The sequence below is a fragment of the Ochlerotatus camptorhynchus genome, unplaced genomic scaffold (assembly GCF_037179485.1).
Source record: "Ochlerotatus camptorhynchus isolate MF236.1 unplaced genomic scaffold, CSIRO-AGI_Acam_v1.1 ptg000330l, whole genome shotgun sequence".
Taxonomy (NCBI): Eukaryota; Metazoa; Arthropoda; class Insecta; order Diptera; family Culicidae; genus Ochlerotatus; species Ochlerotatus camptorhynchus.
This window is the reverse complement of record NW_027040818.1, coordinates 9,467,852-9,494,504: the sequence shown is the minus strand read 5'-3', so window position 1 is coordinate 9,494,504 and position 26,653 is coordinate 9,467,852. Positions and strand designations below refer to the sequence as shown.

Here is a 26,653-nt window from a genome sequence, read left to right as displayed (position 1 = left end):
GATCGCGCTTTGGCCGTCGTATTTTGTTTATCATCGCGATTTGGAGTCACTACCTTCTTGTAAGTCGATAGTCCGGCTCGTTTTTTGGCTCGATGCACGGTTGTAGACGATACACCCAGCTTATTTGCGGCATCTCGGAGAGAGAGGTTAGGGTTTCGCTTGAAACTACCGGCAACTCTCTTTGTCGTCTCAGCGGCTTCCGGTTTTCGATTTCCCCCCGATCCAGACTTCCTGGCTGTCGACAAACGTTCCCCAAACACTTTAATTACATTTGTAACGGTTGATTTGGCAACTTTTAGCGATTTTGCCAACTTTGCGTGCGAGTAGCTCGGATTTTCGCGATGCGCGAGCAAAATTTTGATACGCTGCTCTTCTTGCTTGGACGGCATTTTGACAACTGAAGAGTGAATTCCAAAATCAAAATAGGAGCAACATTCTACACACACACACCTTCAAAATGAGGGGTGTTCAGGTTTTTTAAATGCAAAATTGAAAGAAATACGTCAAGTTGATATTGACCAAATTTTGACCGTATCACCCTTTAGTATGTGGACTGTCATGTTGAATTTCCCGTTTAGAAAAAAAATGAGAATTTGGTTTTTGATCAATCAATGTTTACTTCGGTTTCTGGTAGTGTACTTTTTACGTTTGATGTATATGTATACTGCCGTTATACGCATAACTGTCCCATGTTCTATGCAATCCTTATGTACCGTGGGACTCTTATGCGTATAACGGCAGTATATATATACAACAATTCCATAGAAAAAAGTTATAGTGGGTCTCAGAATTTCATGAAAATTGGTATAGTTCTTTCTTATCAAAAAATATTAGACTCGTATTTTTTTATTGCGCCATTAGGGTGACCATTTCCGTGTTAGGGTGGTCCAAAAAATCATTTTTTTTTTCTAAAATGTCTTTTTTCAAAAATTTATAACTTCTGAACCTCTTGATTGATTTTTACGATTGACCCTTCAAATGAAAGAGGTTTTAATGTTGTTTTAAGAAAAATTATGAAACACTCAGAGATATTTGATTTTGTAGGAAAAAAATATGTTACAAATGCTTTTTCTTGATTTTCACTGCGAGGGTCTTCAACAACTTCTTATTTTAGTATTTTTAATTGAAAGATCATTTGAAAAAAAATGATTTTTTGGACCACCTTAACACGGAAATGGTCACCCTAATGGCGCAATAAAAAATACGAGTCTTATATTTTTTGATAAGGAAGAACTATACCAATTTTCATGAAATTCTGAGACCCACTATAACTTTTTTCTATGGAATTGCTGTATATGTATATATATATATGTATATAAAAATTACAAACGATTACATCTCAGTTTCTTCCTTCCATCCCGAAAGAAGGCTTTCACATTCCATCAGCAATTCGAAAGCCTTAGTCTGGCGCTCCTCGTTCGTGTCGAGAGTGACAAAGCGCTGCAGCTCGGTTAGTTTTTGGTGTTGGTCCTCCAATTCTTGAGCGCTTGGTGCTGGTATCTCAAGGCTATCGTCCAAATCGCCAGGAGTTTCAAGATCTCCCAGTACTTCTTCAACCTTTGTTTCCTTTTCTACAATCAGTTCATAAATCTTAGCTCGCTTTATATCAACAACTCCCAGCGCCGGTCCCAGAGCTCGAATGTCTTGCGGGACGTCTACATTGTCGTTGATGGTTTCATTGACATTTCCGCTGATTTCAGGTGGCAAAAGAGCATTCCAGCAGTTCTTGAGCGTAGAAGGCTTTATATCACGAACGGCTTTTTCTAGGCTTATCTTTGATAGTGAACTTCTTCCACGATTTAATCAAATCGTCCCCTGTTTCATCCATTCGGTCCACAATCGGGCGGTTGCTATGAGGGATGTAACGCAACTTAAAGTTTGCGATTATCCCTTGATCCAACGGCTGTAGTATGGAAGTCGTATTTGGAGGGAGATAAGTCACTGCGATGTTCGGATGACGTTGGATCGTTGTCCAACACCAAAAGGACTTTGAACGAGAGGTTATTGTCCCGACACATTTGTTCAACATCTGGAGCGAAAATGTTGTTAAATCAGTCCGAGAAAAGGGATGAGGTCATCCATCCCTTTTTGTTAGCTCGGTAATGTATCGGCAGCTGATCTCTGCTGATGTTCTTGAGCGCTCTTGGGTTCACCGCTTGAATGATTTGACCATATGGGAACCCGACGCGTTGGAACAGAAAAGTATAGTGTACTCTTTTTAATCGCCTTGATCTCTGGAACAATTTTTGAGATGTTCAACGACGTAAGATCGCTGAAGCATTTTCCGATAGAAAAGTTTAGTCTCGTCCCAATTATAAATTTGCTCTCGAGTGTATCCGCCTTGTTCGATTATTTCTGAAAATGTTCGTGGAAATATGGCACCTGATACGACATCAGCCGAAGCCTTCTCGCCGCGTATACGTACATTGTGCAACTTGTTTTGTTGTTCATCTCGGTCGAACCACCCTTTGTTGACAGAGAAATGTTTAGCATCTTCTCCGGTCGTGCGCTTCAATTCTTCAGCGTAATTTTCGTGAGAAGCCAATCCTTTCTCTTGAATGGCAAAAAAGTCAACAGGCAAATTTTTATAATTTATATCTTCGACGGTGTGGAATGCAATTTCCATTTTCTTCATTATCGCATTGCTTGCGTAATGATACTGATCTTTCACGTTTGGCGCTAAGCCCGCCATTTCCTAGATTTTATCCTTTAGAGAAATAATGGTCGTCACCGATGATTCACTGACCAAGTGCGACCTAGGTACTGCTCAGACCATTCTCAGTTTCTTCGATTATTCGTATCTTTTCGGTCAGTGTCATCGATATTCGTTTTTGAAGCAACAAAACAGTAACGAAGACAGTAACTTCCTAGATAGTAAAGATTTCAAGATATCACATAAACAAGGAAATCACAAACACATGCATACAAGCACCGCGTAGTAAGAAAATTCCGAGCTCCTGTCCACCAACAATAAGATCTTGATCCACTGAACAATTTCGCCGAAGAAAGCAATTTTTAGATGACAAGGATTTAAAGATATCATAAAAACCAAGGGCTTCATTAATTCATGCTCACTAGCGCCGCGTAGTGAGAAAATTCCAAATTTCTGTCCACAAAACTTTAGGTCTTGATCCACTGAACAACTTTGCCCATGACAGTAACCTTCTATATGACCAGGATCGCGAGATATTCCATGTTGGTCCCTATTAGGTCAAATCTCATTTGCTACGGGTACTCCATTTACGCGAATTCGATTTACGCGGTACGTATTACTCGCGCTCTTCGGGGGGAGAGTGTAGAAGCAAAAGGCATGGTAAAAGTGAAATTTAAGCGCAACTTCCATCTATTACGCGCTCGTGATGGCCGCCACAGCATGGTCAACAGATGACGATAGTGTTCCAGGGACGATATTTTGCCATGCATAATATTCACAACGCATCGTGTGTGTTTGTCTGTGCCCTAACCATGACTCAGACTCACCGGTCAAGATACCTCCTCATTCATTAGTCAATAAAAGATCAAACCCATCCGTTTCAATAGTATTACTTTCCATATTGGTTTCGATATAGAGGAAGCATCCTACTGCACGTCCATCAAACAAATCAACGGGCGGGCGGGCGTGCGGACGGTGTGCAGTGGGACGCTTCTAATAAACAAGACAAATTAAAATGAGTTGCAAGTCAAACATGACCGTACGGATCGTACTCTACTCAAACATGGTTGTGCCGTCGGCCTCGGTCCGGACCGGTCGTCTTCCAACAGAACAGCAACAACAACTGGTGCGGACGAAAAGAACGAGCTAGTTCGTCGTCAGCTGGGCTACGGTGGCGATGATCCAGTCAGAGTGCAGTAAGCAGTAAGCAATTATACAAACGATTAAAACACAAACAGAAAGCGAAAGAGATGCTACGGGGAGCGAACGAAGGAAGACGGTAGAATCTTGTAAGGAAGGCTCACCACACACCAGCAGAGTAAACACCCAATGACTAACGAGATAAACTGAGACAAATGTACATAAACTGCTGCACGTGCCAAACAGTCGACCTACAGATCCGGTTGATTATCGCAACCGAGTTTTCGGATTTGGGAAGAGTTCCATTCAGTCTGGATTCGGAGCGAATTTGATTACTTCTGTGGATTGTATTTCGAGAATGGATATTTTCGAATCACTTCCATCATCCCAAAACATCGACACATATCACTCAGCACAGAACAGCTGACTTCAAGTCAAAGGAAGGCTAAAATCAATCTTTTCCCGATGTTGTCTCAAGTGTTCCACATCATGGAATATTGCGAAAAATCGCACCACCAAGTCGGGTGTCACACGTGACACGACTATTGGCTCAGCTGTCAACAACCATGGAGCGGGAAAATTGGAAAACTTTCCAGCTATTTCGGTATTCAGCGTTCGGCAAAACAGCATGCTTGTTCGACTAGAAATTTAATATCTTGCTGCAATATTGCCCTTGGTGCTCACGCTTCAAACTAATCTCTAATCTAGATTCAATTAGTTCGGGAAATGCTCCAAATATTCCAACGAACGTCCCAACAGCCGGAATATGCTGTGTGCATTCCTGTTTGCACTGGAAGCTGATACGGTTCAGTTGCAGCCGATGCAATACTTCATCGAGTACAAGACCACTCTATTGAGCAGCAGCAAATTGATGTAACGTTCACTTTGGAGCTCGGGGTGCGGCGTACTTCAAACTGCTTTGCTATTTACTTAGTACGGACATAGGTACTACCGCAACACACAGCTGCAGCGAGAACGTTATCATCTCTTTGTGGATGCTGGAATAACAATACATCACAACGGGACCAACAATCAATCAGAACCGTATGGAAGCTGCTTGTCGAATGTGGTCTGAACGGTGGGATGTCGCAAACGGTGGTTGGATTCGAATTCATTCGAAGTGTAGAGTTTTTTTTTAACATAGGTTGCTGGGCAGATCTGAGGCAAAAATCGTGACTAAAGTCTGGTCCACTTATAATCCGAACACATGGGAAAAAAATCAGATCTCCAAAATGAGAAAAATGACTCATGATTTCATGAACACAGCGTATTTTCATGATATGAAAATACACCATGAATAATATTCATGATATCATGAGCAACTTTTGCGTAACGCAGCAAACATTCCAAAAATCATGAATCATCCGAGTTGAAATCATGAGCTAAATTCATGGGTTTAACTTTTAACCAAAAAATGCAGATAGAATAAAATAAAGCATCAAACTGAATTCGAACCATGAACCTTGAGATCATTAAATCCATTCGTTGACCACTAGGCTATCAGTACTTGTACAAAATTGAAGACAAAAGGCGTATAAGAGATACCTATGTAGTGCGGCTTATGAACACAGTTTTCCAAGTACGTGTAACGCTTGTAGTGGTCTTGATTCCACTGCATTATGAAATCATGAATTTCCATGACGAAATCATGAATCATTGTTACGATTTCATGGGATGCCAAGTTTTTTCATTTCATTTCATGAAACTGGAATCGGATTTGTTTCCGTGCAGGTCTTTCTCGAGATTGATTTGATGTAAGAAAAATATAAATTAGTCAAAATGAAGGTATTTTACTGTACTGTCATAAAAAATGCAAAATTACTCCGACAGCGTTCGGATGAACTTGTGGACTTCTTTCCCGCCATCATCTGCCGCACACTGGACTGGTCAACCCCAGCGGCAATTTTTTCCCATCATCGAGCCATCTATGCAGCTTCCTGAGTCTACTATCCAGTTTTCTTCAACTTCCGCTTGATAATTTTCGATTGGGCGGAATTGCGGGCAGTTGACATCCTTGTCGGCGAAACCCTCCTTACTGTCGCGGTACCACTGTAGCACCTCCCGGCTCTAGTGGCAGCTTGTCAAATCTGGCCAGAACTTCACTGGATCTTTTTGAGCCTTGATGAAAGGTAGTATACATTTCTCCAGGCACTCTTGCTTGGTTCAGTCCGCAGCTGCAAATTTCTTGCCAGATCATAAGTTTCCGGGTGAATTTTTCGGCGAAAACATACTTGAATTTTCTGGTGGGGAGAGAGGTAGCTCATCGATTCTTCCGGTTCGCCTCCTAGCATCGTGCTATAAGGTACCAGGCGATAACCAGGGTAGTTGATCGATAGCTCGATGACGTCATTTCGTTGGCGTCTGCAATGGGAAATTCTCATAGCAGGCGTTGACGATGGGACGTTGTCGAGTTGTTGAATAGCAACTATCGTGGTAACTCACCGATTACCTGTCGATCTGCCAAATTTGGAAAGACGTCTGCATTGAATTGTCTCATATAATAATATTCCGCCCACTATATCACAAGAAATTGCGAGTAGCAGAGTGGAATGGAGATAAGTTAAGCATTGGGTACAGGACCAAGTCTCCCCTGAGTGGTACCAAAAGATGAGCGCAATAGAATCATCAAGTTGCCATAAGGCACGGAATGAGACTATTGCATGACTGGGTAGTCAAAGTCTTCCATTCGTTAGTCATTTCAGGTGGATTAGAACAGGTTTAGGTTTAGGGTGGGCGTTGGCCAGATTTGGATTTTTCAGATATAATCCTAAATAGGACCTAGATTATTTAATACACTAGTAACCTCAACTTCTGTCACAATGTTTCATTGTGACTAATCAACACTCAATGGGTAAAATATCAAATTTGCGGTAAATTTGAAAAAAAGGTAACTTGGAGTGTAGAGCGCACTGCCCACTGGACGATTCTGAAGCCTGACCAATATATATAGATACATTCATACCATTGGCATTTTGTATTTGAGATAAGACAGAGACAGGATGCGGAGGGCCCGCTTAGGAGGAGCGTAACCCATGTTATGGCTTCCATTTATTAAATAGTTCAGATAGGCTGGAAATGATAGGTTCATGTTGAGAAAATGTACCATATGGTGCCCGTTCACTGATCAAAATTAAATTAGATTCAAATCGTCAGGCCCTGCCCTGTAATAATTTTGACGATGATTTGTCAAGTTTCATTTTGCATTTGCATATAACTGTAAGTTTCGGTTTGCTTTTGTAATTGTAAGATAGATAGTTTGGCTCAATTGAAACATTGAGTTGTATAAACTTGACGAATCATACCTCTAAAATAGTAGTAGTTACAGTGCCGCATTATCTAACAACCACTGCCTGTAACTAATGTTGGAGGGGTCAGCAGGGCTGATTACGGATCAAAACTAACATAACTCTAACACTGAAATGATCCCGAAACTAACGCTCATTCATTGCACTTTGAGTCATAAAGTAGTTTTATTTATTTTCCTACTAATCTATCTACACACTTAGTTTTTTCTACCGAGCTCGGCTGTGTGGGTCTCGGCGGGGAGGGGGTTTCGCTGAGATCTCGGCGGGAGTGACATTTGATTGCCGAGTCTCGGATAATGCCTTTTCTAATAATCTGCCTACGTTTCTTTTTTTTGTTATCTACTTCATCCCTTTTTTATTTGTCTGCTCTTCTTTCCTCTTCTCTCCTTTTGTTTTGTTTGTTTACATATAACTAATACTAATACCTCCTTGTTTTCTCTCTAATTTGTCTACACGGGAAAAAATCCGATCTTCGAAATGAGAAAAATGACTCATGATTTCATGAACACAGCGTATTTTTATGTTATGAAAATACACCATGAATAATAGTCATGATATCATGAGCAACTTTTGCGTAACGCAGCAAAGATTTCCAAAATCATGAATCATTAGAGTTGAAATCATGAGCTAAATTCATGGGTTTAACTGTTAACCAAAAAATGTTAAAAGAATAAAATAAAGCAACAGACTGGATTCGAACCAAGAACCCAGCGATCATTAAACCCATACCTTGACCACTAGACTATAAGTACTTGTATAAGATGGAAGGCAAAAGGCGTATAAGAGATACGTATGTAGTGCGGTTTATGAATACGGTTTGCCAAGTACGTGTAACGCTTGTAGCGGTCTTGATTCCTCTGCATTATGGAATCATGAATTTCCATCCCAAAATCATGAATCATTGTTACGACTTCATGGGATGGCAAGTTTTTTCATTTCATGATTTTTTATTCATGATAATGGAATCGGATTTGTTTCCGTGTACTATGTCCCACCATCACGATGAGAGATGAGCTACCGTACATGGTACACGCTCATATACACTCCCAAAATAGTATGCCGCAAGTAAGTATATCACAGAGGCAACTAAAGATCCAGAAACGAAAACCGATAACGCTGAAGATAATGAGCTGTGGTGATTTATTTATACTAACCTAAACACAACGTGGGGTGACCCAAATCCAAACGATCACTAACCAAAATAATAGACTTATCTGTTTTCAGCAGCACTACACCAGCCAGCAAAGTTCAACAATCCATCGTTGCTTATGCCTTTGTTGTCGTTTGGAACCAGTTTTGCGAGGTAGGCGACGATTGTGCGTATTTCTCGCGTAAGTTTTGAAAAGAGCCTATTTATAGCCTGAACAATACGTAAAGAGCAAATTGAAACATTGAACGTCGCGTGAAAGTGGAACTTAATGAAGGCCTAAGTACTTTTTCGTAGTTTTTAGTTTTCGGATTTGAAAGATCGTCGGTTACAGTGGCCTGCTTACCGAGCAGAAAAACGCGGTCTCAGTTCCTTACATATCAAAGAGATTTATGGTAAAATCGCTTGTGTATCGTGTATTTTGCGAAACTCGTTGTTGTCGTTGGTTCCGGGTTTGAATGTATACAAAAATTTGAGCAACGGTATTATGTGATATGAGGGGCTCGGTGGCCTTAGAGCAACCGTTTTTGCTTACTGAGCAGAACATCATGAGTCTAATCTCAGGCCCATCCACATTCAAGATTCGTCAATCGTTTTATTTGTTAATATGAGTACATGGTAATAACAGCATCTCGGTAATTAAAAAGGTGCTCGTCTGCCTAGTGGCAAACGTTTTTGCTTACTGAGCAGAAGACCGTGGGTTTAGTCCCAAGCTCCTTCGCGTTATATGATTGTTAGGACATCAATTCAGCTTATCGTTTACCAAAACGAACCTTGCTGCAAACCCAACCCTCTTATCCAACATCCCAGTGATTTCTCGTGGAAGTGCAGAGGTGTTCTCGGCTTCCATCAAAGCGAGTGTCATGTCAACACAATCCTTCCCATTCCTTTCTTGACCTGTGTTCGGGCGCGGCCGGCGCTGGTATTGCCTAATTTAAGATCACCAGTTTTTACACATTGAGGATGACTGCTAGTCCCAAGCATCGTCTATTGGTTCTCTGTGTAATTACAGCTGATCTGGCAATAACAGAGTAGCAACCGTGGGCGGTCAATCAAGCTCAAGCTCAAGCTCAAGCTCGATTTGTTATCATTTCCTGTGATAAGTGGATCCGAAATCATGCTCAGTTTCCACTGGTAGTGCAGCAACCTAACCCGACAGAACTTGATGTCCTCCATGGTACCTTGGTGAATCACTTGCTCCATGGATTTAAATAAAGTTGACAGCTTGGCTTGGCAGTGGTGGATGCTGTTCACATCGGTCATGATAATATCGATTCTGAAATTTTTCCAAAAAATATAGCACTTCTGATCGAATTGACGTTTGAGACAAAGTTGTGTCTTTCTGGGAAAAATAAACAAGTTGAATTGTTTGCCAGAACGAGACTTTTTATCATGACTAGGAGATCGTTGAAATTCAATCTACTTTTGCTACATCACCCAACTCGGGCCATCCCTCATATTAATTGTTTATACTAAAATTAAATTCCCGTACACTTAGAGCGGAAGCGATAACCTCTTCATTCACAAGATGAGACGGCAGCGTCAGATAGTGCGTCTTTCTATACGATGAAGCTGCGGTGTTGATCGTCTCCAGCTCTACAAGCTCTGCCACTCATTCATGGAAACAAGAAGTGCGTACCTCCTTAACGATGCACACACAATCAAACCGCCGCCATGGCCGCGTGGCTGACACACTCTCACCCCAAAATTTAATACCTCTGAAAGCAGATTGTACATTCGAGTGCGAACCGCCGCGCGCACCTTCCAGGAAGAAATCATCTCATAACGGGTTGACTCACCCAGTCCCAGTCGAATGGCGTTCGGTGGAAGGTAATTCAATATCAGATGCTATTCAGCCGCCCGTTGTGCAGTGTCTGGAGTGTTTGCTGCCGTTGGAGGCTGCTAACGATCATCTAACTTACTCTTATCTAGATTATGATGGATATAAAATTTTACAGCAGCAGTTTACTGCTCAAGTTTCTCGGTTTTATTGACGTTCATGTTCTTTTTTGTTTTTTTGGCAATTTAGAGATGGAAGAAAAGTTATTTGAATATGACATTTGAGATGATATCATGTGACAATAAATGCATAATTTCACCAAATATAAATATTCACATTCCTAGATTAGAATAAAACCTTGCTGACAGGAAATGTATTGCAGTTGTCGTTTAAAGATGTTAACAGCCAGCATTAAACACGTACTTAAATGCATCATGACCGCAGAATCGGTCAACAACATCAAAACCACAAATCTTTCTCCCATAAAGCGTCGATGACAGCCACTTGATCTTTGACTGTAAATGGCACCACTTTTCACCGCAAGAACGGATACGACTAGCCATTTTATTGTTTCATAAAACCGCAATTAATTTATGCAGTTACCCTTCTTTACCATCCGACGACATACCATGTGATTATTCCTAACCTGACAGCAACCATCAACGACATGATTATTCCATTTTCTTTCATTACGACAGAAAACCGAAGCATTCCATTTCGAATGGCTCCTTCTGTGAAACAAAGCGATGCATGTTGAAATGAAGTTCAGAATGACTTTTGCCAGCCGGCTTCCGTGTCTCGCTCAAAGGATGAATATTTAAGAATCAAACTCTGCAGGGGTATGAATTTTTCATTCTCCAAACTTCCGTTGTCTTCGTCCGGAGTATGCTTTAAAAAATAAATTAACAATGGTCTGTTCCCGTACTTGCTTTTTCGCTTTTGCTGCACCCAATTGGAAAAGTAGGCAAAATTTACAATGTTTCGCGACATGAACGGATTCTGCAAAGGAAAAAGTTTTGTAATTTTTATATATGATATGATAAAATATGCGACGTGGAAATACGCAATTACATTTGTGGTATGAAAAATATGCAGAGGCAGTCAAATATCCAACCTTACATTGGATGTAAGATAAATTTGTTTTGCGTGTGTGTGTAAGTTGCTCTAAGTAATAATGTGGTGCTTGTACAGGAACATACTTTTGCCTTTTCACTGTACATAATGTTACAGAGAAGCAAGCTCGGAAACAGGCCTAATTACTTCTTGGCAGAATCAGCTCAAGACCAACGGAGCGGAGTTCAGTTTCAGAGCTTCAAGAAATTAAATTGCGAAAACCGCAGTCCCATATCGTGTGAGGGGAGAAAGCCCCTTAGAAGATTTCTCATTCTCTCGGTCTGTTGATTCAGTTTGGGAAAGAACGGAACAACCGCATTTTTTTCACTTTCACTTCCGAGGGTCGCTGGCTGCGGAAGTTTTCACGCAATTTTCCTCCGCTGTTGCTCTAAATTGCTATGACACAGTGCAGTGAGTGGTTAACTTTCTGTGTTTATTGTGCGGAAAATGTGCTCCTGCTTCGATGGCAAGTGCTACCAGTAGCTGGGGAAAGTGTCGAATGTGTGGAAACAAATAGTAAAGTTTTACTATGCATTTAAATTAGTATGGACTGTAGAGACCCGCCTAGCACGTCCCCTCCTCAACCCATCTAGCTTGTCTACATGGATTGTGGACAGTTGGGTATAGAAGAGTTGCATTATAACATTCCATTTCCTGGAAATGCTTTCGGAAACGCGGGGCTTCGTGACAAACGTTGGAAGAACTACTGGATTCTCTAATATTATTGTTTGAAGTTTGTTCGTTTGGCTTGCCGAAGCCAGCAATGGAAGAAATTGCGAATTTTGTGAAACCGATGGACGCGGATCCCACTCAGATGATCGCTACTTACTGTATAGTGGAGCAAAAACCTATGTTCATGAAGTACACATCAGAAGATTTGATGCTTTATTGTTTGCTACACAACCGTGAACAATTAATTTTCCACTATACCGATGAAAAGTCAGTTGAGGTACGCATGTCACCTGCGGTAGGTCCCCGATATCAATCTAGCATTGGTGCTAGTGAAATACGGTGATATAAAGTGTGTAGTACAAGAGAAATTTCCAGCTGCCTTGGGCCTCGATATGCTGACAGGTTTCCGAGGAAGTTTCATAGACGTTAAAAAGGAGATTCCTAACTCGCTGCATTTTTTCAATCGAAAGGGGAACATACCCAAGTAACATTTAACGTTTTATGAAGTACTACAAGGCTTCTTTAAAACAACATTTTTTAAATTCCTGGTCAAGATAGCTTTGCCTTTATTACATCCACCAAGACCTCATTAAGACTAGAATCTGTCTAGTTGGCCCGCCCTGAAGAAAGTTCTAAAGAGTGCATTATCGAGACATTTCAAGAATGATTTGCTGCAAAAAGGTTTTATGACGAATGCATTGAGAAGCATCCTTATTAAAAGTATAATAAAAGTCATTTAGCACCAATACTTGTGCCATTTGCCTTTGACGCTTGCTAAATGCACTAAAATAAAGCATCAATCAAGATTAAAAGGAATAGGGGAAATGACGGCTTCGGCATGACAGACTATTTTCGGCAACCCAAATTGAAACACTATTTTCACTGGATTTTCTTACGAAAACATTTCGCTGAATGCATGCAAACGATTCTTTATGCTTTCAGCTTCAATTTGACTATATTTTTACCACTGAGAAAAAGCAATCTAGCAGGGTTTTCTTGAAATGAAACACACGCACTACAAATTGTAGCTAATTTCGAGTTGCCGATAATAGAACAGCAGATTTACATGCAGTTCAAATGGAACGGTTTCCGAAGAAACACTGGTTGCCGACAATACTCGCTCTCACTAGAGAAGATTGGAGCTTTGTAAAAGCGTTTCAAAACAGTTTTTGACAATTCTTTCGACTGAAATTGTTAGAGCAGCTGGCAGCAAAAGATTTTAAACAAACCAATACTGCATATGTGTGCGTTCCATAGAGAAAAAGGCTATAGAAAGAAGGTCGCTGCTTAGGTTGCCGAGAATACGTAAATTCCCCTACATAAATATCGTCCGAGCTTGCCAAATTCATTGATCCAAAATGAATCTGTCAAAAATGCTCATAAATTTCCTCATCATTAAAATTAAAGAATTACAGGTCGGACTCGATTATCCGGACGGAGGGGGCTGAAAGAGGGGTTGTTTTGTATATTGAAACTCGGTTTATATTCATTCATAATTTGAATACAGTGGTGACCCGATTTTGTCAGCCTGTAGAATTCAATTAGTATCGTTTGAGGTGAACTGTTTTGTGTACTCGTTGATGGTATTTTATTGATTGCAGGACTCAATAGTGACATTCTTCGAGAATTATATTCGGAAAATGGACTCTGAACACCACAGGGTGACCCTCTGGAAGATCCGGAACAAGCATGAAAAAGCATGATTGACCGCCCACGGTTGCTGCTCTGTTATTACCAGATCAGCTGCAATTACACAGAGAACCAACAGATGATGTTTGGGACTAACATTCATCCTCAATGTGTAAGAACTAGAGATCTAATATTTAGCAATACCAGCGCCGGCCGTGTCCGAATGCAGGTCAACTAGGGAATGGGAAGGAATGTGTTGACGTGGTACTCGCTGTGAAGGAAACCGAGAAATCCTCTGCGCTTCCACGAGAAATCACTAGGATGTTGGAGGTGGGGGGAAAGGTTGCACGCACACGCAGGGATCGTTTTTGGTAGAGCGATTATAATACACAAACACACACACACGCGCGCGCGCGCACTCATCCAATTTCTATTTTTAGATCAGGACCCACACTGTGGTAAGTGATGCGATCGGTGTTAAAGAAGAATTTGTTTTCATTAAAATCTAGTGGGTATAGAATAAGGCAAAGTGAAAAATTGCAAGGAAGGGGACGGGCCTGGGATTGAACTCCCGACCTTCAGCTCAGTAAGCAGAAACGGTAACCACTGAGCTACCGAGCCTCGTCATGGTGACCCTCTGGAAGATCCGGAACAACAGTAAAAGTGGCCAATTCATAAAATTGGTCTTAGAGCTTCGTGGTTTTTTTTTTTTATTGGGTGTCAAGTTGGAGCTGCGTGACAGCTTAGTTTTCAAGACTTGACCCATTTGAATACATTTTGCTTCTATCTTTGACAATACAGCAGAAGGACTAGCCTATGTTGGCAGCTTGAACACTGGATTTCGTGTGTATTGTTTCAAGATAGTTATGGAAAAAATGCTGTGACGTATGCGCGTAGATACATCCGCGTAGTAAACCGATTGAATAAGTAAATCCGTTTTGAACGAAATATCTAAATTATGTAAGTTACGAAAACCGCGTGAATTCCGAAAGCCGTGCAAGCGAGAAAAAAAGGCTTATTATCATTTAAAGAGTGCCACCAAAATAAATATGATAGCCTATGTTGGCAAGTTGCCTATACGTAAGCGCACTACGACGCGGCTCTCAATTAAAGGAGTAACAAGTGTGATACTATCACTGCTAGACTAGATCTTTAGTTCTCTCATGCAGTGGTTTATCAGAGAGGGGATGCTTAGTAATCCCCATTGCCTGCCCATGGCGCCATTCTATTGCGACATGAGCCAGCAACGCCATAAACCTACCATCTCCAACACTCCACTATAAAGCATGAAATTAAGCCCGCCCACCAACAGCAAGGTGCAAAAACGAGCCAAGGGGAGGGTCTTAGAGCTTCGCGGTTTTTTCAATACAATAATCATGGTTAAATAAACTCGTAAAACTTGTCAGGCAACTTATTGTTTATTTAAGAATAAAACAAATTCATTCGTCCAGTAACAAAGCATGAAAAAAAAATCAAACGTTTACGTGCAGTAAATCAATTTATTTCAGGAACAACAAAAACAACTTCTTGAGTAGTGATATGCATAAAAGTAACAAAGCAAGAGATATAAAAATCAAACAATTACATTCCGTGAATCAATTATTTTCTCTAGAACATTTCTACGTACTTCTCGCAGCAGGAACTGTGTTTCCAATGGAAGTCCGTATTCCTCTGTCCAAGCAATTACTTGATCGATTCCAGATAAAGCTGTTTCATTTGAATAACAATTTTCAGATTCGTCATCCACATCAATCTGGTGTCGTTCCAAAACTGATGAAGCATTTGCTCCCTCGACAGTTGAAAACGTATTTTCGCCATCGCAGAACGATATGTTCGGGTGCAAAACGATGTTCACAATATTATCGTCGTTCAGGACGTCAAACTCCACGTCCTCTTCGTGTACGGTATTGTCCTGGTCCATCAATTTCTGCTGAATCGAAAGTAAGCGTTCTCGTACAACCGCCAACGGGATGTTATCTTCATCTTCGAATTCTGGTGCTATGTACAGAATTTTCCATGACTTGGCAATGGAACCAGCCGGTACCTCGTCCCAAGCCTCGGCTACCCAAAACATAGCATCCTTGATGTTGATTCTCTTGACCATGTCATCGAATTCTCCTTGGCGTCCTAGAAGCTCACGCATAAGCTTTTGCTTGTAGTTGGACTTGACCATCTGGATGACGTTTTGGTCCATTGGCTGCAACAAGGCTGTTGTGTTTGGTGGTAGGAAGATCGTAGAGATTGCTCCATCTGCAGTTCTAAGCTCGTCGGCGCTGCAATAAGCGGAACAGTTGTCCAACACTAAGACGGCCATTACCGGCAGTATAGCACCTTCCAAAAATGTCGTTACCTTAGGAACAAACTCCTTCAAAAACCAATCCTTAAATAACTGCCGGGTCATCCAGGCATTTTTTGACGAGGCATAGTATACATGGACGTTCTTCAATGCTCTTGGTCGTTTTGACTTTCCAATCATCATAAGCGGAAGTTTGAACGAACCATCGGCATTTGCGCAAGGCATAAACGTCACACGCTCCTTGTTCCCCTTTCTTCCTGGAGCTGATGATTCGTCCATTGTGACATATGTTGACGAAGGAGTACATTTGAAATAAAGCCCGCTCTCGTCAGCGTTGAAAATCTGGCTGGGAGATAGGTGTCTAACGATGGTTGCAAAATGTTCAATGTACGAATCAACGGTTGCAGCATTGTTAGAAAGTTTCTCTCCCGTTATTTTCAGAAACCTGATGTTGTGTCGTTTTATGAAATTCACGATGTATCCACGGCTCCCTTTGAACTTCTCATCGTTGTACAACTTTCCGTACAGTTTCACTGCCTGAACCGTCAACTTATCCTGGCTAACAGGGATATGGCATTCACGTTTCTGAAGAAACCAAACGAACAGAGCTTCGTCGAGTAGAGGATATTTAGCCCTTTTGAAGGTTTTCCGTTTGTCTACAGATTATAAATTTAAATGAGAACATGTGCATCGTATAAATTTCAAAAGGCTTACTCATCCGAAGTTGACGCTGTGCGATCTGTTCCATGATTTTCAGCTTGTTCTTCTTTAGGTCGTATGCAGTCGATTCAGCGATGTTATACTTCCGCCTTATTTCGATCATAGGTTGCCCTCTGTCGAGATCTAGCAAAATTTTTACTTTTGTAGCAAACGTCAGGACAATTCTGCTCTTCTTTCCTTTCATTGCAACTTTCACCATTTTTTAGAATTTGAATTGTCCGAAAGCAACAGCCGGAAACACCACTACATAGCACAAAGAACAAATTGCACAAAATGAAATAACCTACACTTACACTCCTACGATTGGCAAAATAAGTGCCGGTGTGAAGGCCGTTACACAATAGCGCGTGGGGCGTCACGTCGCCTCGGGGGAATTCATCCATCAAATGACAGATGTAACGCATAAAGCGTTACTTTTTCTACTTTAACGACTTGAAAAAGGTAAACAAAAAAATGTAGTGTGTTGGTTTTCCTCGTAACGTTTTAAAACAATTCATTATGATTAAGGGACCATAACAAAATGCTTCTGGAGCATACTAGTAACTGTAAAATAAGAAAGTAATGTTTTTTGATGTTCATTACATTCCATATAAAAGCAGAACCTTTTTGTACTAGGTTAACATAGCTGGTTAAATGTAGGTGTACCAGAAAAAGTTATTTTCTTTGCGGGTAATTGGCTAATTTATTTTTTGCTTCCCTAGAAATTCCCAAATAAAATAACAAAAAAAAAAAAAAAAAAAACATTACGTTCTTTAATTGCAGATTTGATTTTTTTTTGTGATTCGATTATCCGGAGGATTTGAATATCCGGAGTGAAAAAAAAATCGATTCTCCGGATAATCGAGTCCGACCTGTAGTAAAATTATCAAAACTCTTATTGTGGTCTAAAGTCTGGAACGCGCAAAAATGGGTCAACTTCAAATTGGTGTATTCATGTTAAAAATGCATAAAAATAAACCTGAAATGCTGCATTTGGAGGTTGAGTGTATACACAATGGTTGCTATGATGAGTTTTCACCGTTTACTCTCCAGTTTTCAAAATGACGTCCAAGCAAGAGGAGCAGCGTGTGAACATTTTGCTCGCGCAGCAAGATAATCCGACGTTCTCACACGCCAAGTTGGCAAAATTGCTGAATGTGGCCAAATCGACCGTGACAAACGTTTTAATAGTGTTCGGGGAGCGTCCGTCGACCGCCAGGAAGCTTGTAAGTGGCGGCAATCGTAATCCGGACGTGGCAGCGACGACGAAAAAGGTGGTGGTGAAATATAAGCGGAATGCTAACATCTGCATCCGGGACGTTCCTGGCAAACTCAATGTCTCCCATACTACTGTGCAGCGGGCCAAGAAACGAGCCGGGTTGTCGAAGTTTAAGAAGGTGAAGGTGGCGAACCGAGATTTCAAACAAAACATGTCGGCAAAGCATTGTGTCGTCATGGACGACGAAACTTATGTAAAGGCGGATTTCAAGCAGCTTCCGCGACAGGAGTTTTATACCACATCAGGAAAAGGGAAGGTGGCTGAAATTTTCAAAACCATGAAATTATCGAAGCTCCCGAAAAAAAAAATTTCGTCTGGCAGGCCATATGCACGTATGCGGCATTTTCATTACTACGGGAACCATCAATCAAGAGATCTACGTTCAGAAGTGCCTGCAAAAGCGGCTCCTACCATTCCTAAAGCAACATAATAGACCTGTTCTGTTCTGGCGGGACTTGGCGAGCTGCCACTATGGGAAAAGGCAATCGAGTGGTTGTGGTACCCAAAGATCACAACTCTCCCAACAGCCCACGACTCCGCCCCATCGAACGGTATTGGGCCTTGGTCAAACGGAATCTCAAAAAAAAAACTAATAAATCAATGGAAAACAAGTAGCAGTTTAAATATAACTGGCGTTGGGCGGCGAATAAGGTCAATGAGACCACTGTGCAAAATTAAAAGGAAGGGGTTGAGCGAAAGGCACGGCAGTTCGGATTTGGCAAACCAAAAGAATAAACGAACATTTGTTCCTTTAAATATATGAATTGAACTACCAAAAGAAAAATAAGAAGATTTTTTGTGATTTGAATTTCGACTGAAAGCAACGATTTTTTTGTCGACCAATTTTTGCGCGTTCCAGTCTTTATTTTTAGGTGACAGATTAAATCTTATGTGGAATGTGCTCCAGAAAATCGATCAAGGACTGCCACCCGTCGCAAGTGCGAATGTTCCCGCTGAAATCGGAACGTTCCTCCTCCGGATTGGTTGAGTTCCCGAGCGTAGCCCTGGCGGTGAACGCCATCATGAAGTGCAACCACAGCGAGATTGACCACAAAGGCACAAAGTTCCCGTTCATTATGAAGCTGTGCTTCTCTTCGTTCAAGGCGATGAACGGTGCGTGGCACCGGCACTTGGTAACCCAATGTAGACAGCGGCCACAGCGCCTGGTGGTGTGACGCCCATTTCGGTGATGGGCGACTGCCTCAAATCCGAACACGATGAACCAATGTAAGATGGAGTACGGGTCCTTTGAAGGAAAGCAAAAGCAACGACTAGACTTGGTGGAAATTCACGGTAGTGTTATGAAAAAAACTATGGTATTGTGGCAACATCAATAAAAAAATTTGACACATGCACACTGCGCAGGCGCCGAAAAAGTTCAGTGTTGCCAGTAACTTTAAAGATCAGAAAAATTGTAACCATGGGTGCCAAACAGTGCCAATGAATGTGCCCAGGTGTGCCCAAGCTTATTTTTCGCACACTGTGTGGAGTGACCAAGTGACCCTAAGCGACTCTAACGGAACTATCTACCGACCCTCTTCTAATACCATTCTCTAGCTCAGTACTTCCCAACCTAGGCACCGCAAAAACAGATACAGTTTACTACTTGCATTAAAATCTAATTTTTCTTTTACATATCTATAATAAGCGTACACTCTATTCTATCTACTGCTTCAAAAAGAACTATGTTCCGTCAACTGTGTGCAAAGTTATTAGCAAATGAGCAGTTCGTGACCAAAACTGTGTATGCCAAGCATGGGTTTGTGTATTTGCTCATTTTTCTATGCGTTGCGTAAAAATGCACAAATGCACACAATGATTTACTGGACATTTCAGCTGATTTCATGGTACTTATGAACCTTTAAACAGCAGCTTTTCCGATGATATATGGTACAATTACACTTCAAAATGGTGCAGAGCGGTGCATACTTAGGAGCATTTTCAAATGCTTAATGTACAGTTTTCTCTATTTTAGGGAGCGTACTTTAAATATTTACTGAGCATTTCAAGATTTTGAACTTATTTTGATCAATCATTTAAGGAGCAACCCGATCTATTTTAAAGAGATTTTTTTACTTATTAAGGATAATTTCATCTGTTTTATTGAGCAAAAGTAGGGCTGCCATAAAGAAATCCGCCCTTCTTTTCTATGTAATATCGGTGCGCCGCGGCTTTTTCAGAAAATTTCAAACTGCGCCGCGGTAGCAAAAAGGTTGGGAACCACTGCTCTAGCTAATGAATTATCACACTGAAGCTTCACGTTAGATAGCATTTCCAACCAACTCTGAAAATCGCAAACTTCGCGTATGAAGTAAAATTTTCCTGAAGCTTACATGGCACAGTAATTAATTGAAAGCTTTCTATGCCATCCAGTGCATGAATTTGTATTATTACAATCACAATGATACTCTATGCCCAGGGAAGTTGAGAAAATTTTCAACCTGGGAATGGAACATACTGAGTTCTTAAGGTGGTATGGTTCAGCGTCCACAGGCACTTTCACTGCCACTTCGAGTTTTCTAGGGAATTAGTCTCGGGCACTATTGCGATTTGAGGCACTAAATTATCATCACAGTTTTGTTATTGTATGTTTTCCGGTAGCAGATAATGGCCTCCTGGAAAAAGCGAAGTGGAACCAGAGCCCGAGGTTCTGGATCGTATCACCTTAAAACAATTTCTATGTAAAGATCCCTTCAGACCGATCACGTTTGTCATAGTGGTTTTTTGTTCATGATTCCGTTATAAAAAATCTGGGACTTTGAACAGTTATCTAAAGTCTATGACTTGGAAGATTGGTAACTACACTGCAATGCTCCGCAGCTGAGCTGCGAGTGCAATGACATAAAATGGACATCGACTTATTACCACAACCCACTTCTCTTTCTCTCCCTTCCGCTCACAGAATTCGCCGATTCTGTGTCTCTCGCTGTGTGTTCCGCTGAGACTGAGCAATATTCGATACCGTGGAACATCTCCGCAGTTATGTTTTCTTTCGGCGCAGAAGATGTGCAGTAATCGAAAGTTAAGAATGTAGTTCAACATTTACAATAAAATTCTACCAAATTTTCATGTGCGTAGTCCACTGCAACAGCCGAATGTACGAACGAATAGAGTGACCATAGCGCATTTTAAGAAAACGTCACATGTTTTTATGGCTGTTTTAAATCAATAATTACGAAGAAACCATAAAGCCTACAAGGTTACTACCAAAGGAACAAATCACCATTTTTTTTTGGTACTTTCAACATACTTTTCAATTTTAATGTATGATAATTAACTTTAATCGAGTTCTTTTCTAAAAAGCATTGATTGCTAAGACTTAAATCTTTCATTTGGTATGTTGAAATCAGAAAATCACATCAAGATTAAAAAAATATAGCTAACCAAAGTTGTCAATAAAAAATAACATAAAATGTTGAATAACTCACTTAGCAGTCATTTCCGACCCTATGTTTCATGGGGATTTTTTCATAACTTTAGGAGCCCTATCTACCCTGAAAATATGTAAAACCCGAAACCAAACACCCTGTATAGTAAAGGAGGGTTGACTGTAACCGAAGGAAGTTTAATATAATAAGTGATATCATTTTGAGTAGAAAATTTAATGACTCCAAAAGATTTTTGATGAGAGAGTAGAATTCTTATACGGTATACTAGAAAGTCTAGAAAAATCTGGACGAATCATGAAATGTCTAGACCTGCATGTATGTATCTCTGGATAGTTCATAGAAGTCTGAAAGATTCCAGATAAATCTAGAAGATTGGCAACACTGGCTACAAACAGGTAAACAGTTTTGAGCCTATGTGCTAAATATAAATATGAACTTTAAACGTGGATTTCTCGTAAATAAAGATTCATGCAGACAAAACGATACCAGCATCTGAGAGAAATATTACTCTATCGGATGGTATAGTAAGTTTGTATGGGCTATGTTTGCGTTTGACTTGTAAAGATTGAACACAAAAAAATCCGGACACGAAAATCTTGTTGGGGTTTTAAAATACGTAGTAGGTATTACGTGGAGAATTATCGCTTTCTTGCTCTTAAATAATTTGTTGTTGACTTGCCATCTTCGCGAGTAATGTTTGGCATGTGCGTTTTTGACATTTGCTTCCAAAAGTAAAACTAACCAATTTTTTTTTTTGTTTTCCTTTGGTTTGTTTTTTCCGTTGATCTTGTTTTCCGTGCTGAGCACCAATGCTATCGACGTGCCAGGAAGGCAGCTCCCACACCTGGACCCTACCTATCGACCCATCAACTCATGAACCGGGGACCAACGGCTTTAATTCCCATCCGAAGGAAGGCGTGATCAGAGATGTTATGCCTCAGAACATCCCGGCGGCGCCGACTGGGATTGTACCCAGGCCTGCTGAGATGAGAGGTAATCACGCTTACCACTACACCACCGGCGCCGTTAACTAACCAATTTGTATGGATGGAAACAGTGGTGCCAATTCAAATGATAATACATTCAGGTGTTATACAGTACATATTTTTCAACGACAAATCACTTTGTTTTGAAACGCAAATCACTTGAAAATCAATGATAAATCACTTCGATTCGTAGTGCCGCTTGACAGACTTTTTACCGTGTATCCTATCTAGCGCGAAAAAGCACCTTGACGGAACCAAACAAAACATAATTTCATCCAACGAAACGTGTCAAGGCAACAAAAAATCTGCACATGTCCAAAACCTTTTTCTGTGTAGTAGGCTGTCGGAATGGGTAGTCTATTTCGAAGCAGCAGCCTGGCGGGATGTTATTTGTTTATTTAGCATCCTTTTTCCTGTGCTCTGTTTTTTTTGCATATTGCTTAGACAGAGGTCCTTCCGCATCATTGCAGGAAAAAGCACAGCCTGCAAAAAAAAGTATTTTTAAGTTATTGCATGCCCAGCGGTCACTCCATTACTGTCGACGACGACCACGTTGTCCCGACTTCTATTCGGGTTGGATTTTACCTTAGCGGAAAAATTCTGGCAATGCGAAATATTTTGATCCCATCCTGCTGTGCTTCCCACATTCATTAGTTTGCCAAGATTAGACTTGTTTGTTTTGCTCTGGAAACGGAAATATCCCGAACAAGGAATCCAACAACACTTAGCACGTGTGATAACACCACGTTTTCGCTGCGAAATAGAATTTGTGGAAAAATGGCATCAACGAAGCCGAAAAGAAAAAAAAAAAATAGAACATGAATCCCGAGAGATAGAGCGTGAAATTGTGAATGTTTTGCTGTCATTAAAATTGATTGCATTGCTCTGGACGATTGGGACAAATCGAATGAACCGCACCGCCATGAGACCGACCGACGACGATGGCACACATCAGCTGCTTTCTAGAAGTCAGGGGCGTATTTAGAGTTCTAAATTGAAATTTGCTTCGGCTACGATCCGAACTTGCAACGCTGATGGTGTAAGGTGATAGTAGTGGGGCGATCTTTTCCAAATCCGGTCATGAACAACATTTGAAAGTGCTCCCCATCGACATCGACCGACAGCAGGTCAGAGAGGTGGTGTCCCACAAAAGTCGAGATACGGACGCGTTGATCGGTGAATGCAGTTAATTTGTTTAGCGACATCAATATTTGATGGCACCGTCGATTGGACGGAAACTTGAAATGAGCAATCAAGGTAAATTGATCATTTTGGCATCGCTTAACCTGTGAAAACTTCATACCGAAAAGTGATTGAATTTCATTTACGCTATCAGATAATCACCATCTTGGCACGAAATTTGCGACAATCTCGTGCATCCATTGACGCCACAAACGATGCGATACATCAAGCTGCTTCTCCCCACCAAACTCCATTTCAACAGCTCAGCAAACGAAACTTTTTACTCCGACGTACTGGAAATAGTTTTCGACGCAACTGAGCAGGAAATCACTATCCCTCAATCTCTGTGCGAAAAAAAAAGTTCAGGATCATCAAGATTCAATCCTGCCCGGAGCCGAGCTTCTGGTTATCAACATTATCCTATCGTTATTATTATTTGCGTTATGAACGAACCTGCAGCACGCGAAAAAGATAAACCGACGAAGTTTATGCTTCGAAAACATTTCTCCCGAACGAACTCTCAATCGCAACAACCAAGTCTTTGGCTCTGTTGAATCCTTTGAATTTTAATTCCAACTCGCCACCCACCTACCACCACAAGTATAGCAAGTAGCCTCATCATCATCATCATCATCATTGCAGATTTTCTCATTGGAAAGGAGTAAAAATTGAAATTGTTGCGAAAGAAAGTTTGCGTGCTGAATGGAAAAGGTGGATTCCAGTCAAGTGTAAGGAGGGCGATGATCCGTCGAAGCCATTGAAGCCAATGAAAACTACGCGGTTCGGACTTGGGCGGAAAGTTTGATCGAATGTCTGATTGCTTATCGTGGAAAAGTTTGTTGGAGGGAGGGTCGATGGCATTGATGGTTTGAATGACTCCGTCTGTGTAAGCGAACCTAATAAAAGAAAGTAGAGTCAGGAATCCTTATTGCCGGGGTAACGGCGGCGTGAAGATGGAACCGCGAATAAGTGTTGGTGCCATTCGATTCAGGTTTAATTGGAAACTACGCCGCTTGAGGCGCTTCACTTTCATATTACTTATGAAGGGCGCTATATTATATGGAATAAACATCAAATATCTCTTGACTACTGGCCATGTAGAAAATTGCTGTCTTCAGCAAAGTTGTGCAGGTGACCAAGTTAAGAACTCTCTTACTACGTGGCCCTATTGTGCACATGAATATCCTGCATAAGGTGTATCTCGAGATCGTGGCCGTATAGAAGGTTACTTCCTTCAGTAAAGTTATTCAGATGACCACGTTCCTCCGGATGTTAGTTCTGAACTCTCGCACTACGTGGCTCTAATGTGCACGCGAACTCCCTGAATATGCTATCCCAAGTAACAATTTCCAGTTGAAGAAACGCTTTCGTTTTGATTTTGTTCAGCTGCATGTTGAATAATAATTGCACAATGTGTTAACCACAACTTTTATAAAACCCTTGTTTACACTGGTTTGGAGAACCTATACAACTGCAACACAAAGGTGTTGTCTAACGTATTCAGTAAAACGTTTATCCAAAATCAATTTCTTGTTGAAGAAACGCTTCCATTGTGATTTTATTCAACTGCATGCTGAATAATAACTGTACAATTTGTTTATTACAACTTCTGTAAAACTCTTGTTTACACTGGTTTGGAGAACCTGTTCAACTACAGCATTATATGTATACGCGGTATAGGAGTAGAAGCAACTTTTATACAACGGTTATAGATACATATTAAACTCAAGCTTTATTATTTTGGTGAAAGCTCTTATACAACGTTTGTAGACACTTCTTGACAGCTGCTTTGAAATTTAGTAGAGAGTAAACCTGAGAGGCGTTTGTTGCACTCTTTTATGACTCCTAAATAATCATTGTACAGCAAGCGGTGAAAAGCGTTTATAGCACTTTTCAATGACTCGTTAACAACCGGATAGAAGCAACTTTTATACAACGTTTATAGATACATATTTAAAGTCAAGCTTTATTGTTTTGGTGAAAGCTCTTATACAACGTTTGTAGACACTTCCTGACAGCTGCTTTGAAATTTAGTAGAGAGGAAACCTGAGAGGCGTTTGTTACACTCTTTAATGACTCCTAAATATTAATTGAACAGCAAGCGGTGAAAAGCGTTTACAACACTTTTCAATGACTCCTTAACAACCGGATAGAAGCAACTTTTATACAACGTTTATAGATACATATTTAAACTCAAGCTTTATTATTTTGGTGAAAGCTCGTATACAACGTTTGTAGACACTTCTTGACAGCTGCTTTGAAATTTAGTAGAGAGTAAACCTGAGAGGCGTTTGTTGCACTCTTTTATGACTCCTAAATAATCATTGTACAGCAAGCGGTGAAAAGCGTTTATAGCACTTTTCAATGACTCCTTAACAACCGGATAGAAGCAACTTTTATACAACGTTTATAGATACATATTTAAAGTCAAGCTTTATTGTTTTGGTGAAAGCTCTTATACAACGTTTGTAGACACTTCCTGACAGCTGCTTTGAAATTTAGTAGAGAGGAAACCTGAGAGGCGTTTGTTACACTCTTTTATGACTCCTAAATATTAATTGAACAGCAAGCGGTGAAAAGCGTTTATAGCACTTTTTAATGACTCCTTAATAACCGTTGTGTAAGTACTCACAATATTCACAGATTAAAATTAGTTTAACAATTGTCGTGGTACGCCAAAATAATTGCTTGTACAGTTTTTATCAATTTAATTTATTTGTGCACATTGAAAAAATATGTAATTATGCCATAATTCACATTCTGTGATCATGGAGGAAGTAGTAACAAGCATCTGTTTAATCTTTGATTGATATTCTTTCAATTAATCTCTCTAATCATTAATTGAGAGAATTTATCTAGAAATGTTATCGTTGATTATATGATATATGTCTTAAATTAATGTTTGCATTTATTAATAACACCTATATATAATTTACCTCTACTCCACCAAAGGTTTCTCGAAGCAAGATTCGAACTCATGATCCCGGATTGCCAGCCGCTTCTGTTTCCATCTGCTCTATTCTTGAATACATATTTTGATCATATGAGAGAAGTATATCAAGCTCATCTTGAGTAACTTCTCTTGCAGTCGAATAATCTTTGCCTTATGATTATATAAACATGCCTGTCACTTGTGCTATTTTTAGCAACAAAATTGTGGTTGGTCGAACGTAAACAATCATTTAAGAGTGCTCCAAGCAGTTTTTGAAGCTTTTAACCAAATGGCAATACAACTACATTCTTGTACAACTCTGGAAGCTATTATTCAACGTTTGATCAACTCAGGTGTTATATAAGAGCTCCCAATGGTTTGTTTTGATGCGTTTATTCCACATCCTATATGGCTCCTGTCAAACAGTTTAACCGAACGTAAACAATCATTT

At 40.5% G+C, this 26,653-nt stretch overlaps 1 protein-coding gene and 1 pseudogene across 7 annotated transcripts in view; one reads left to right on the top strand and one right to left on the bottom strand.

Moving 5' to 3' along the window:
- Mp (Multiplexin) overlaps positions 1-26,653 on the bottom strand; it is an 884,548-nt gene that overhangs the window by 750,084 nt on the left and 107,811 nt on the right. The window lies entirely within an intron of this gene.
- LOC135708508 (ornithine aminotransferase, mitochondrial-like) overlaps positions 18,610-26,653 on the top strand; it is an 81,543-nt pseudogene continuing 73,499 nt past the window's right edge.